The sequence below is a fragment of the Maniola jurtina genome, chromosome 9 (assembly GCF_905333055.1).
Source record: "Maniola jurtina chromosome 9, ilManJurt1.1, whole genome shotgun sequence".
Taxonomy (NCBI): domain Eukaryota; kingdom Metazoa; phylum Arthropoda; class Insecta; order Lepidoptera; family Nymphalidae; genus Maniola; species Maniola jurtina.
Genome location: NC_060037.1, coordinates 10846747 through 10860082, shown reverse-complemented (window position 1 = coordinate 10860082; position 13336 = coordinate 10846747). Strand labels below are relative to the sequence as shown.

General features: G+C 35.5%; 1 protein-coding gene across 1 annotated transcript in view; it reads right to left on the bottom strand.

Annotated features, from left to right (window-relative positions):
• LOC123868090 (tyrosine-protein kinase Src64B) overlaps positions 1-12640 on the bottom strand; it is a 131388-nt gene extending 118748 nt beyond the window's left edge. The window contains exon 1 of the mRNA XM_045910448.1: positions 12446-12640. The gene's annotated coding sequence lies outside the window, so the exon portion shown is untranslated. The remainder of the gene's footprint in view (positions 1-12445) is intronic.
• Positions 12641-13336: the final 696 nt, after the last annotated feature.

Sequence of the window (13336 nt, the reverse complement as noted above, 5' to 3'; positions counted from 1 at the left end):
AAACGATTTTATTTATTTTATTTATTTATTTATAGGCTACTTTTTATCCCGGAAAATCAAAGAGTTCCCACGGGATTCCTAAAAACCCATCCGGTTACACGATTTGCATGAAATTTGGTATCGAGGTAGCCTGCGTCCTTGTAATTGACATAGGCATTTTATCCCGGAAAATCAAACAGTTCCCACGGGATCTTTTAAAACCTAAATCCACGCTGACGAAATCGCGGGCATCCTCTAGTTGTAAATAAACTAATAAACAATTTATGTGTCATCGGTCGATAAGTTACTTAGCCATATTATTTGTCAAAAAATAACATATTTTTTTTAATAAGTCACATGGTTATTAACGATAAAATTCAGCCATATCGTAATCACGATCCTTGGAATCTTAAAAATTATTTGGCACTTCACGCCAAGAGGTCATCATTATACGTCTGGTAGGATGCACGAGTAAGTTGCTGGATTTATAAAACATCGCTTTTTCTTGTAAGGAGAAATCTCAAAGCGTTCATCGCCAACCTCGCGTTGACAAAGGCAAAGATAACGAGGCTATTCTAAAAGTAAAATCATACAATACGCCATGATTATGAAAAACATAAGTTGTGGAAGAGAAGAGGTGGACTTCGTCTGTGTTGGCGTTTGCTGGCGCGCGTGTTGTGCCTTTTTGGAGTGTTTTTTTTTGTTATAAGTGGCCGATTTTTGTGTTTTACTGGTGTTTTTGGTGGTGGAACTGGCTCGCCGACACAGATGAGGTCCATAGGTACTTATATAGTTTCCCTAACTTGTAAATAACTACGAACTTGACATTGGCTTATCTGTGTAAAGCCAGACGAGAGCCAGGCAAGGCATTCCGAACCAGTGGTAGAAGCTCTTGACGATTCAAAAGTACTTGTAAAAGTAAAATATTTGAATAAAAATATTATGAATTTGAATTAGAGAGAAAAAAAAAGATAAGAGGAAAGGAAACCGACCATTTCTACACGGTACTTGGGTACAAGGTACTTACAGTGTATACCGCCTACGCACTGAGCGTGGGCGACCTGCCATACAGCTTAGCGTAATCAGTGAATTTTGAAGAACGTTTCCATAATTATCTGAGTCATCTTCCTTTCTGGATTTTTAAACAGGCCAAAAATACAAACAATAAAAAAATACATTGTTAAAAATACAACGGGAAAAACGGAACCACTATAGGATCACTTTGTATTCTGTCTGTCTGTCCGTCGTGTCTGTCAAGAAACCTTATAGGGTACTTCCCGTTGACCTAGAATCAGGAAATTTAGCAGGCAGGTAGGTCTTATAGCACAAGTAAAGGAATCTGAAAACCGTGAATTTGTGGTTACATCACTAAAAAAATTTAAAATGAGTTTCAATTTTCAAAGTAAAATAACTGTACCAAGTGGGGTGACATATTATGAAAGGGCTTTACCTGTACATTCTAAAACAGATTTTTATTTATTTTTATGCATGATAGGTTTTGATTAATCGTGCAAAATGACGAAAAAAATACCCGAGTACGGAACCCTCGGTGCGCGAGTCTGACTCGCACTTGACCGGTTTTTTTTTGCCGATATAGCTTAATGGATTGCGAAGCTTAAGTGGCAATAGGTAGGTCACATACTTCGGAGAAATGATGGACATAAGGTTCCAATTTGTTGGAATGGTGATTTCGTTTCGAAAAGCGCAGCTTTAGCAGGCTCCCCAAGATGGACTAGATCAAGACTAGACAAGAAGATCTAGATGACATCAAACGATGAGTCGCAGCGACCAAGACCATGGCGTGTGGAAGACCCTACAAGACCAGAAGGCGTCTAACGGTTGACGACGAAAACGAGAATGTGAACAAACTTTTCACAGGTTAGTAGGATGATTGCAATCTATTGCACAGATTTATTGGAAAAGTAGTTAAATAACAATCATCTTACATGTACATTTGTTGACGGTTGCCATCAAATAAAAATACAACATATGTTTATTATAATAATAGCAAAGATTTTAATCGGTTTAAAAATTTCACCCAAGGGTATCAGAAATGCTGTAAGTACCTAGCCATTTAAAATTTTAACGTCCGCAATTCCAAAGGTTTTACTTCGTCCCGGTAATAATAGGAGGTTTTAAATAGCGTGTAAGCGGTTTATATCCGACCCGCTCCTGTCCCACTTTGAGGCCGGTAACGATTTTCGTTTACTTCCTGAGCTTACGATTCGGCCTTACCAAATGCATAATAGATAGTTTGATAAAAGCACTCGTGTCTCGATCATTGGTCTATTTTTAACCCCCGACCCAAAAAGAGGGGTGTTATAAGTTTGACGTGTGTATCTGTGTATCTGTGTGTCTGTGTGTCTGTGTATCTGTGTATCTGTGTATCTGTCTGTGGCATCGTAGCGCCTAAACGAATGAACCGATTTTAATTTAGTTTTTTTTGTTTGAAAGGTGGCTTGATCGAGAGTGTTCTTAGCTATAATCCAAAAAAATTGGTTCAGCCATTTGAAAGTTATCAGCTCTTTTCTAGTTTTCTTGTAGAAAAGAAGGTTAACTAACCGTTAGGTTCATAATATTATGTCAATTGACAAATGTCAAGCTGTCGAGATGGACGTTGCCTTGATACATAATTATTTATTTGAGAATGATGTGTTGGAAAACTCAGAGACTTTGAAAAGCTATAATCCTAGAAAATCAGTTCAGCCGTTTGAAAGTTAGCAGCTCTTTTCTAGTTACTGTAACCTTCACTTGTCGGGGGTGTTATAAATTTTTAATTTACACTTGTATTACTAGATAATAAATATATTTTAGGCTTAAAATAATTATGTTGCTGTCACACTATAATATTATAAAGGCGAAAGTTTGTATGTGTGTGTGTGTGTGTGTGTGTGTATGTTTGTTACTCCTTCACGCTAAAACTACTTGACGGATTGGGCTGAAATTTAGAATGGAGATAGATTATACTCTGGATTAGCACATAGGCTACTTTTTATCCCGGAAAATCAAAGAGTTTCCACGGGATTTTTAAAAACTACATCCACGCGAACGAAGTCGCGGGCATCAGCTAGTGTGATATATTTGAAACACAACTAATGTAGGCAGTATGACTTTCAAAGCCTACTGCTTTAGCTATTGGATGGTTTATGGATTATAGTTTCTGTTTGCACAAGTTCCAATTTAACTGTGCATTAACCTAACTGAGGCATGGTTTACATTGGGTCTAACCAAATAAGTTTTGAACATTGAACTAAAGTTCTAAAGCACTATTCGTAAGGCAGTAACTATGATATAATGCAAGGGATGATATGTTGCGGTTATTGAGCTATTTAATGGTACCGAAATAACCATCAAGAAAGACTTTAATGCTACAAGTGTACCTAAATTAAAAATTTATAACACCCATGACAAGTGAAGATTACAGTAAAACAGATAACTTTCAAACGGCTGAACCGATTTTATTGGATTATAGCTAAGAACACTCTCGATCAAGCCACCTTTTAAACAAACAAAAAACTAAATTAAAATCCGTTCATTAGTTTAGGAGCTACGATGCCACAGACAGATACACAGATACATAGATACACACGTCAAACTTATAACACCCCTCGTTTTGGATTGGGGGTTACAAACTGACCCAAATAACTTAACTTTAATACGAAATACTAAATGCTTATGTCCATGGAAAAAGTGATTCCTCGCGATTATTTTGAACACTCCCAAACCATTTTTCAATTTCAAACTTTTAACTTATTCCAGTTTAGAGAAAGTCATTGCAGTTTAGCGATAAGCCTTTAAATAACATTTGACGTGGCTTACTTCTGAGTTCAGTCCCGTCCCAGCTGTTCCGCTTTTAAACTGGTAACGATTTTCGTTTACGGCCTCAGTCTGCTATTGGGCATCACTAACTGCATGATAGATGAGTTCTATAATAAAACCATTCAGTATCTCGGCCGTTGCTCTATTATGGTATTTTTGGAGCTTTTAGTCTGTTACTATGTGAATAGAGAATGGAGATTCGACGAGCTCTATATCTGATCCATTGTTATTGTATATACTTAGGTTCTTTAATAGACTCGAAGCTTGATGTTAATTTAGACTTTATTTATCACACTAATATTATAAAGGCGACTGTATATTTGGCGATTGTTTGTTACTCCTTCACGCTAAAACTACTGGACGGATTGGGCTGAAATTTAGAATGGAGATAGATTATACTCTGGATTTGCACATAGGCTACTTTTTATCCCGGAAAATCAAAGAGTTCCCACGGGATTTTTAAAAAACTACATCCACGCGAACGAAGTCGCGGGCATCAGCTAGTACTTACATAATTTCCATTAGCTTTTTATTGTGAATAGAACATGAAAATAAGTTTTACCGTTTCTAAATTAGTATTGTTCTCGATTGACAGGGGACAGAACTACAATCTTTTACCTAGCTTGGGGACACGGAGTCATCATGTCATAAAAGACTTATTTCTTCTCGCGTCGGTCCCTCAATTTTGAGGATCGTGGCACCTTCTTCACAATGTTGCGCCATTTTCCCTGTTAGAGGTCTTTTGGAAGGCATTGCAGAAGGAATTCATAAAAGACTATCTAAATTGTAAATGGGCACAAATGCCGAACCAATGTCCGATCATTAGTGGGATAAAAATATATAAATTAACCATAATCTTAACTACCACCAACAATCCGAAAAAAATTAGTACTTAACACGTTTTCTACAGTGAATATGAAACTGTGTCCCTTGTTATCCTGTAACACACTCTTTAGTGTTTTCATATATAACTAGAAGATGCCCGCGGCTTCGCCCGCGTGGATTTTGGTTTTTTGAAATCCCGAAGGAATTCTTTGATTTTCCGGGATAAAAAGTAGCCTATGTGCTAATCCGGGATATTATCTATCTCCATTCCAAATTTCAGCCAAATCCATTCAGTAGGTAGTTATTGCGTGTAAGAGTAACAAACATACACACACACATACAAACTGTCGCCTTTATAATATTAGTGTGATTTGTTCATGTATAAATCATGTACAGTATGTATAACTAGCGACCCGCCCCGGCTTCGCACGGGTACCACGAAAAATCCTATCTATTTTCCGGGATAAAATATAGCCTATACGGATTCGGAAGAATCCCTCTAAGTAATGGTAAAAGAAATTTTGAAATCGGTCCAATAGTTTTTGAGCCTATTCAATACAAACGTATACAAAAATACAAAAATACAAAAATACAAAGGTTTCCTCTTTATAATATTGGTTGGAAGAATGGTTTACTACAGGTCAGGTTATACTGATACCAAAAAACGAAAATACTGAAGACCCGAAAAATTGGAGACCAATAGCGTGCTTACCAACAATGTACAAATTGCTCACTTCAGTGTTAGCCGACGTAATGTATAGCCACTGTAAAGAGAACAATATAATGGCAGTGGAACAAAGAGGATGCCGACGAGGGGCTAGGGGTTGTAAAGATCATCTCATGACTAATAAATCCATATTAGAAGATGCTCATCAATCACAGAAAAATTTGAGCATGGTGTGGATAGATTATCAAAAAGCTTTTGATAGTGTATCTCACGAATGGCTTCTTAAGTTACTAGAAATATATAAATGCCCAACCATCATAAAAAGATTCCTTCAGTTAACAATGCCTTTTTGGAGGGTGATTATGACAGCCCGTGGCTCCCAGGAATTGATAACTACTGAACCGATTTATATTAGGAGAGGCATCTTTCAGGGCGACTCCCTTTCACCATTGTTGTTTTGTTTAGCCATCAATCCTCTCTCATTTATACTCAATAAGTATGAAATGAAAGGATACAAACTCAAAGATAGCGTCTGGATAAATCATTTGTTGTACATGGATGATCTAAAGATTTATGCAAATAATACAAATAACTTAAAAGTACTAATAGACAGCGTAGAAATATTTACCAATGACATAGGTATGAGATTCGGTTTAGACAAGTGCAATATATTACATATTAGTTCTGGATGTCGAAGCAATGCAATAGGAGAAGGACATATATTATTAAGTGGGGAAACCTTCAAACAGCTTGAACTTGGACAGAAATATAAATACTTAGGAGTTCAGGAATCAGGAAAAATAGAACATAATGCTATTAGAGAACAAATAACAAAAGAATATTTCAAAAGAGTTAAAAAGCTACTAAATACACATCTTAATTCACGAAATCTGATCAAAGGTATAAATTCATATGCTATTCCAATCTTACTCTATTCATTCGGCATAATAAATTACAAAAATAGTGATCTTAAGAAAATAGATGTTAAAACAAGAAAAATGTTAGCAATGAAAAAGGCGCATAAGCAGAAAGCAGACGTTGAAAGGCTATACCTACCGGTAACAGAAGGAGGAAGAGGGCTTATAAATGTAGAGTTCATGTATAAGTCACAGATAGTGAAATATAAACAATATTTAAATGAAGAAAGCGATTACCTTATTAAAGCAATAGTACAACACGATACACATAGGGATAAATACTCAATAATGAAGGAAGCACAAGAGATAGAAAGAGAGTTACATTTACAACAAAAAAATATACATACGAATAAAGAGATTAAGGACGCAATAATAAAAAGACACAATGAAGCATGGCGAAGTAAACAGTTACATGGCCAATTTCCTAAGAAAGTACTAGATCAGGCTAATGTATACAAGGAACTTTCATTTAAATGGATGAAAAGGCAACAGATATCTCCAAGCATTGAGGCCTCAATATTTGCCATACAGGATCAAGCCGTCATGACGCGACAACATCAACGCGACATACTAAAAGAACCAGTAGATGGAAAATGTCGCCTATGTGCAACCAAAGATGAAACCACGCAGCACATTATTTCAGGGTGTGAAAAATTGGCAGGGACCTATTATGTCAAAAGGCATAATAACCTTGTACAATACGTCTACTGGTGTCTGGCCAAAAAACACAACTTTGAAGTCTCCAACCTGTGGTGGAAAGAAATTCTCACCCAACCGCAAGTTATAGAAAACGCAACCGCAAAAATCTTATGGGAAATGCCAGTTCAAACTGATGTCACCGTAACTCATAACAGACCCGATTTAATTTACATAGATAAAAATAAAAACCGAACATTTTTAATAGATATAACAGTTCCATCAGATTATAATATAGGGCCTAAAGAAATAGAGAAGTTAAGTAAGTACCATCTTTTAAAAACCGAAGTCAGTCGTTTGTGGGATACACAAGCGACAGTAATTCCAATTGTAATAGGTGCGACGGGTGTAGTAGCTAGAAGCATTAAAAAATATATAGATACATTAGATACCAACATCGACATAAGTATTCTTCAAAAACAAGCAGCAATACACACTTCAATTATGATATCCAAAGTGCTAGGAGATACTGTTTTTGTTCACAACACACAGCCGGAACAACATACGCTACGTGATAATATCGCAAATTAAGAATATGTATGTGTATGTATGTATGTGAATGAGTATATAAATTGTAATTAATAATAAAAAATAAAATATCTGTAGTAGTAGCGTAGGTTTTATAATTTAAATATGGTATGTACGTATGTATGTGTATGAGTATATAAATAGTAAATAAAAAAAAAAAAAAAAAAATAAAAAAAAGTTGTAGTAGTAGCGTAGGTTTTATAATTTAAACATGGGGACATAAATACCTTTTTTCCTGCGTGTGGCGGGACGGGGTATTTATTTGAACCGACCAAGATAGTCGAGAGAAGAAAACAAGTATAGATTTGATACTCGTTTTAGTCGGTCATTAAGTAATTACGAGTATACAGTCAAAAACCTGCGCAAACGTCCACAATACAAACTGTTAGATGCGCCTAACGCGAACTTTAATCAAATTAACATCAGGCACCGCTGAATCATTCCGCTTTAATTAGAACCGGAATCGTGGTACCGTTCGGACACCTCTCAATGTAACCGAATACGTACAGTTCCACGAAACGCATCGTTTTAAACCCCGATTCGTGAATCAATGGCCGGTTGACCACCCATTGTTGTGAGATCTCCTTTTTACAGCAAAACAACAAACTATTCAACTTCGCCTCTCTATTCTAATACCAATAGCTTGGATCCTCCATCTTTTTGTACATTTAAATAAAGAGATTAAGGATTGGTTTCTGATGCACTACACAGCGGAGACCAATCCTTATCTAAGTAGCGAACAAACGAACAGATGGGTTATCTGATGTTAAATGATTACCGCCACCCATGAATAACTGTAGTATTGCGGTTCCAGAGAAACCGTCAATGCGTTGCCACTTTGCAAATTTGATCCGCCCCTTGAATAACCCTCAAATCGTACTCACTTACTGATCTCAGGGTACGTTTATACAAGGCTTGGTTTGCGCTCAGCGACAATTATTATACTTAGTGGAAAACAATAGGGTTTTAGGTTAGAACACGCTTTGCTTTAAATAAAATTAAATATAATGTACATCATTAATAAGCACATCATCTCTTTCTGACATTTTCCTCAATCGAGACTTAATAATTTCTCTCTACTTAGCAGATAAATTTTCTGTTCTGAAGACTATGAGAAAAGCATTGCCTCTTACGATGGTATGATCAAAGCACTACATTCAGCTCATTTTCTACAATGGTCTCCTAATTTCCATGGATCCGTAGTTAAGATCGCGTCGTAGGTAGATAACTAAATATATTTCGAGGATTACACCAATGTCAAGTTGATAACACACGACTTATCCGGTAGTTGTATTGTTAGATCATAATTCAACCCTTATCTAATTCTGTGTACGTTGTTAATATTTTAAAGATATGATGCATTTTATGACGCTGATGTACAATATAGATAAACTGATTGATGAAATTTACAAGCAAATAACGCAAACAATTCGATTTCGCAATACCTAATCCCACCAAAGCCTGCTAATCCAACGAAAGATTAATTTGCTTAATTGATTAGAAATTGATTATATAAACACCATGATGTACGTAGTAAATACGAATATAAATAATACCTCAAATTTTAAAGACAATTTTATCAATTTATAATACTTTACAGGCGCCCGATAATGGGCTTATCTTGAAAAATAGATGTTAATAAAGTTCCTCGATACACACGCGTTCCTAAATAGTTGACCTGACCTAAAACTATCAAATATCCATCCTTGTTTTGGAATAATAAGCACCCAATACTGATATTGTTTATTGTTGATGTAGTTGAAGTTGTTGTTCAGATCTGATGGGATGGTAGGCAACATAACGCCATTCTGCTTGAAGAGATCGAAGTTAGAATAACTAAGTACCTACCTAGCTGTTAGATTTGTCGCATTTGTTTCACCCTTAATAATTAATTAAATATAGTCCATCAAAGTATACCTACATTAAGACTAAGTCAGTCACCAAATCGACAAGTGTAAATTAAAAATTTATAACACCCCCGACAAGTGAAGGTTACAGTAACTAGAAAAGAGCTGATAACTTTCAAACGGCTGAAACCGATTTTCTTGGATTATAGCTAAGAACACTCTCGATCAAGCCACCTTTCAAACGAAAAAAACTAAATTAAAATCGGGTCATTAGTTTAGAAGCTACGATGCCACAGACAGATACACAGATACACACGTCAAACTTATAACACCTCTCTATTTGGGTCGGGGGTTAAAAAAGAGACTCAATATCAAGCATGAGTCAGTAAGAAATTCTGTACCTAACTAAAGAGTTCAAGCTACTGATTGCCTACAGCAAGAATGACCCACTTATTGGAGCGTGATAGCATGAATTCAACACAGCTCTGAAATGTGTGAATAAAAATGTTCGAGGGATATGCTTTCTTGCCCCACTTTTGCCGGTTCGTCGGCCATTTTCGCGTTTACGGATTACTCGGCGATATCACAGGTGAAGTTGGCTTGCAGCGCCGGTTTTCGATTCCAGGATACATTTATATTTTATAGGAAAACTGATTTTCTATTTCTGCATTCGCGTCCGTGGGAAATATTTCTGTGTTTTCTACGAGTAAATCATATCGGATATTGAATTCTTTAAGAAAAGCAGTAGTTATTTATTTATTAATAGTAGGTATAGGTACTTAATATTGGAAAACCAGTTAGTTACAAGCGTGCACATTATTTTATCTGTGACATAGAGTCAGGTCCAGACAAATAAGATAAAACAGAAACAATACATTATTATACATATTAATTTAATAAATTAAGTACCTATATCAATAGAAACCAAAGAAGATAAATGGAATGTTTTTGTAGGGGATCAAAATCAGAATTGCACAAAAATGCAAACTATTAGAAGTATGAAATCTTTACCATAGCCTTACGAAGAGCCTTACATCCTCTTCCAAATTTTGTAATTTTCATCATGACTCATTAGTCATTAAGACTTAAGTGTTTTTTCTCATTAAGTATTATAATTTTTTTATATATAAATATATATAGATGTAGGGAGGTGAAAAATAGGCCCAAAAATAGATTAGATGAGGATGGAAAAGGCTTGAGGTAGGTACATCAATAGGCAACAGGATCAAATCACTTTATAAAAAGTTAAACCTCTTATAAAATGAAACTGGCAAAACTAGCAAGATTGGTGGGCCTTTATTAAAATTAAGTACAAGGCAAACAGTTATCTGTTTCAGCTCTTATCACTAGTATCTGATTGTAATCGCACCCAGTTGCTATGTACCTGCTACTGTTTAATAATTTTTTTAATGACTTGCGAACTCATGACAATCGCCAAGTCGTTGTGATCAATATCTTAGTTATAATAATTAATAACGTATGATCGATAAATTAATAAATTAGCTAATAGCTATTGTCGCAAAAGGTTATCAAAGACAATATGATAATTTATTTATTTCATGTAAATTTTTATGTTAAGTACTAGGTACGTCTGTGACTCTACCCCCGGCTCCTCATGTAGATTCTACTGAGAAGAGCCAGCAAGAAAAATCTAGGTATTTTTTTTGCTGGCTTCTTGGTAAATATGAGTTTGTAACGAGCAAGGCGTTGCCGCGTCGCGCAGCGCAGTGTAAGTGCGTTTGGACCTTATGGATTAGTGCAGCATAGGTAGTGCCAATAATAAATAATCCAATGCAATGAGATTCGATTTTAGAAATTACTGAAGTACCAACATCTACATCGATTTTAGTTTGCCCAGTCGCTATTTCGGTTGTAATTTTAAGTAATTAATTAATATATATATATTTTTTGAATTAGTTGAGGCCCAAAAAATTAAACCATGCCGTCTTTTCACACAAAAAATATACTTAGGATTCTTTGAACTCACAGACTAAACAAATTCAGATCATGATCATTACTCGGAATGTCAGTGTTTTTGAATCGTTGATAACGAATTCATTTCCGCGTCCATGCGTCGCTAAATAGGGAAGGTCGATGCTGGCGCCTTGTACGGCGCCGGGACGTCGCGCGTCGCCATCATGGGAATGTAATGTTGAAGATGCAGGACATAAGTCACCATAGTACAGCTTTATTTTATGTCATCGACCCTAGTTCCATAGCGTAGATCGTGCAGAATGTAGATAATATGGGGATAAGATCCAGTTCAAGAAATTAATTCTAGTATCGACTATTCTCACAAATTAGTCGATACTAGAATTAATTTCTTAAACTAGACCCTTTCAAGTAAAGATTTTTATATAAACCTGTGAGGATGATACTGCCAGTGTCGCAATTAAAATACCATAAGCCTACATTGTCGTATTAGTTTACAAATTGCGAAAAACCAAATTAAATTTGAATTTCGCGGGCAGGCCCGTCTCATGCCCCTTAATGTATTGCTGCAATCAGAATAAATAAAAATATATCATTGTGAGAATGTTAATGACATGTTCCTGACTGTGGAGGTGTTTTTGTTATTTTACTTTTAACCAATTATAAAAATAGCTAAGTATGTATATTTATAGGGTTCATATACCTACTTACTTATGTAGTGAGTAATGACAATAATTTAAATTAAGTAAATACCTAGGTATACATGAAATAACTTGTAGTTATACGTTTTGAATAGCAATCAATAAGTAGGTACCTAAATGATCTCTTCTTATGATGGATTTTAATTTATATGCTACACTTTTCTATTTTAGGTAGGTATTAACTTAATATATCATTAGAAGCCTACCAACTTAATTAAATGTTTAATATACCCAATATACCTAAACATTTTAAACACCACTCAGAAAACATTTTTGCCGAAGGTAAGATAAAAAAATACTAATAAACGAGAAAATAGCTGGAGATAATTTAGAAAGATACCTAAGTGTATACTTCTAAATTTAAAATTAGAAGTATACACTTAGGAATTTAAATTATTTTTGAATAGTTAATTCGAAATTTAAATAGACCGCGATAGAAAGTCAAGTGCCAACTGCGAGCATTAAAAAAGGTTTATTTTCAATTTTTATTAATTAAGTAAATTTAAAAAAAACATCAATAATAAACAAACTTACTCCCACCGGTGAAATCTTCGCAGCGTGTGATCCTTACATTAAAAATACCTGTTACGATAGTATCACTAGCACAGAAACTGAAAATCGTCTATTGTATTTTAACTTTCATTCGTAATTTTTCAATCATCAATCAGTAAAATCAAAATTTCAGTTCGCAGCTCGCACTTCGCGTCCCGTCCCTTGCCTTTTTTTGCTAATAAATTCAATGTTGCCTACACAAAATTTTCAATTCTGGAGATTGGAGAACATAATGATAGTGCATGCTTCATAACTACCTAATAATAATAATAAGTACTAGTATGTAGTTATTAGGTACTGGTAGTTACTTCATTTTATTCTATGAGTAAACCTTAAGAGTAAACAGGAAAATATCAACCCGCACAAAGCCCACGTAGTTAGTTAGTTAATATAATAAACCAGAGCGTGTGAGAGCTGACAAGCGTTAAATCTCAATTATCTGAGTCATCATCATCCTAATCATGGAGAGCGTGGTCATAATATCGGTTCATAAATCAGGTCCTCCACGTAGTTTCGGTACGAATCGAGTACGCATACTTTCAAGCTCATTCATACCTGGTGTGAATATAGGTCGAGTGTGTAAAATACCATCCGGACTTTGTCTGTGATGGCGTTTGCTGGCGCGCGTGCTGTGCTTGTTTGGAGTGTTTTTTTTTGTTAAGAGTGGCTGGTTTTTGTGTTAGTTGGTGTTTTGTGGTGGTGGAACTGACTGGGAAGCGCTCTAAAGGGGCGCCGTGCGTATGTCGGCGGGCGCCGGCGCAGACGTAGTCCATACTTGTATATAAATTCAATAACTTGAAAATATCACAAACTTGACATTGGCTAATCAGAGTAAAGCCAGATTTAAAGAAAAAAAAAAAAAATACCATCCTT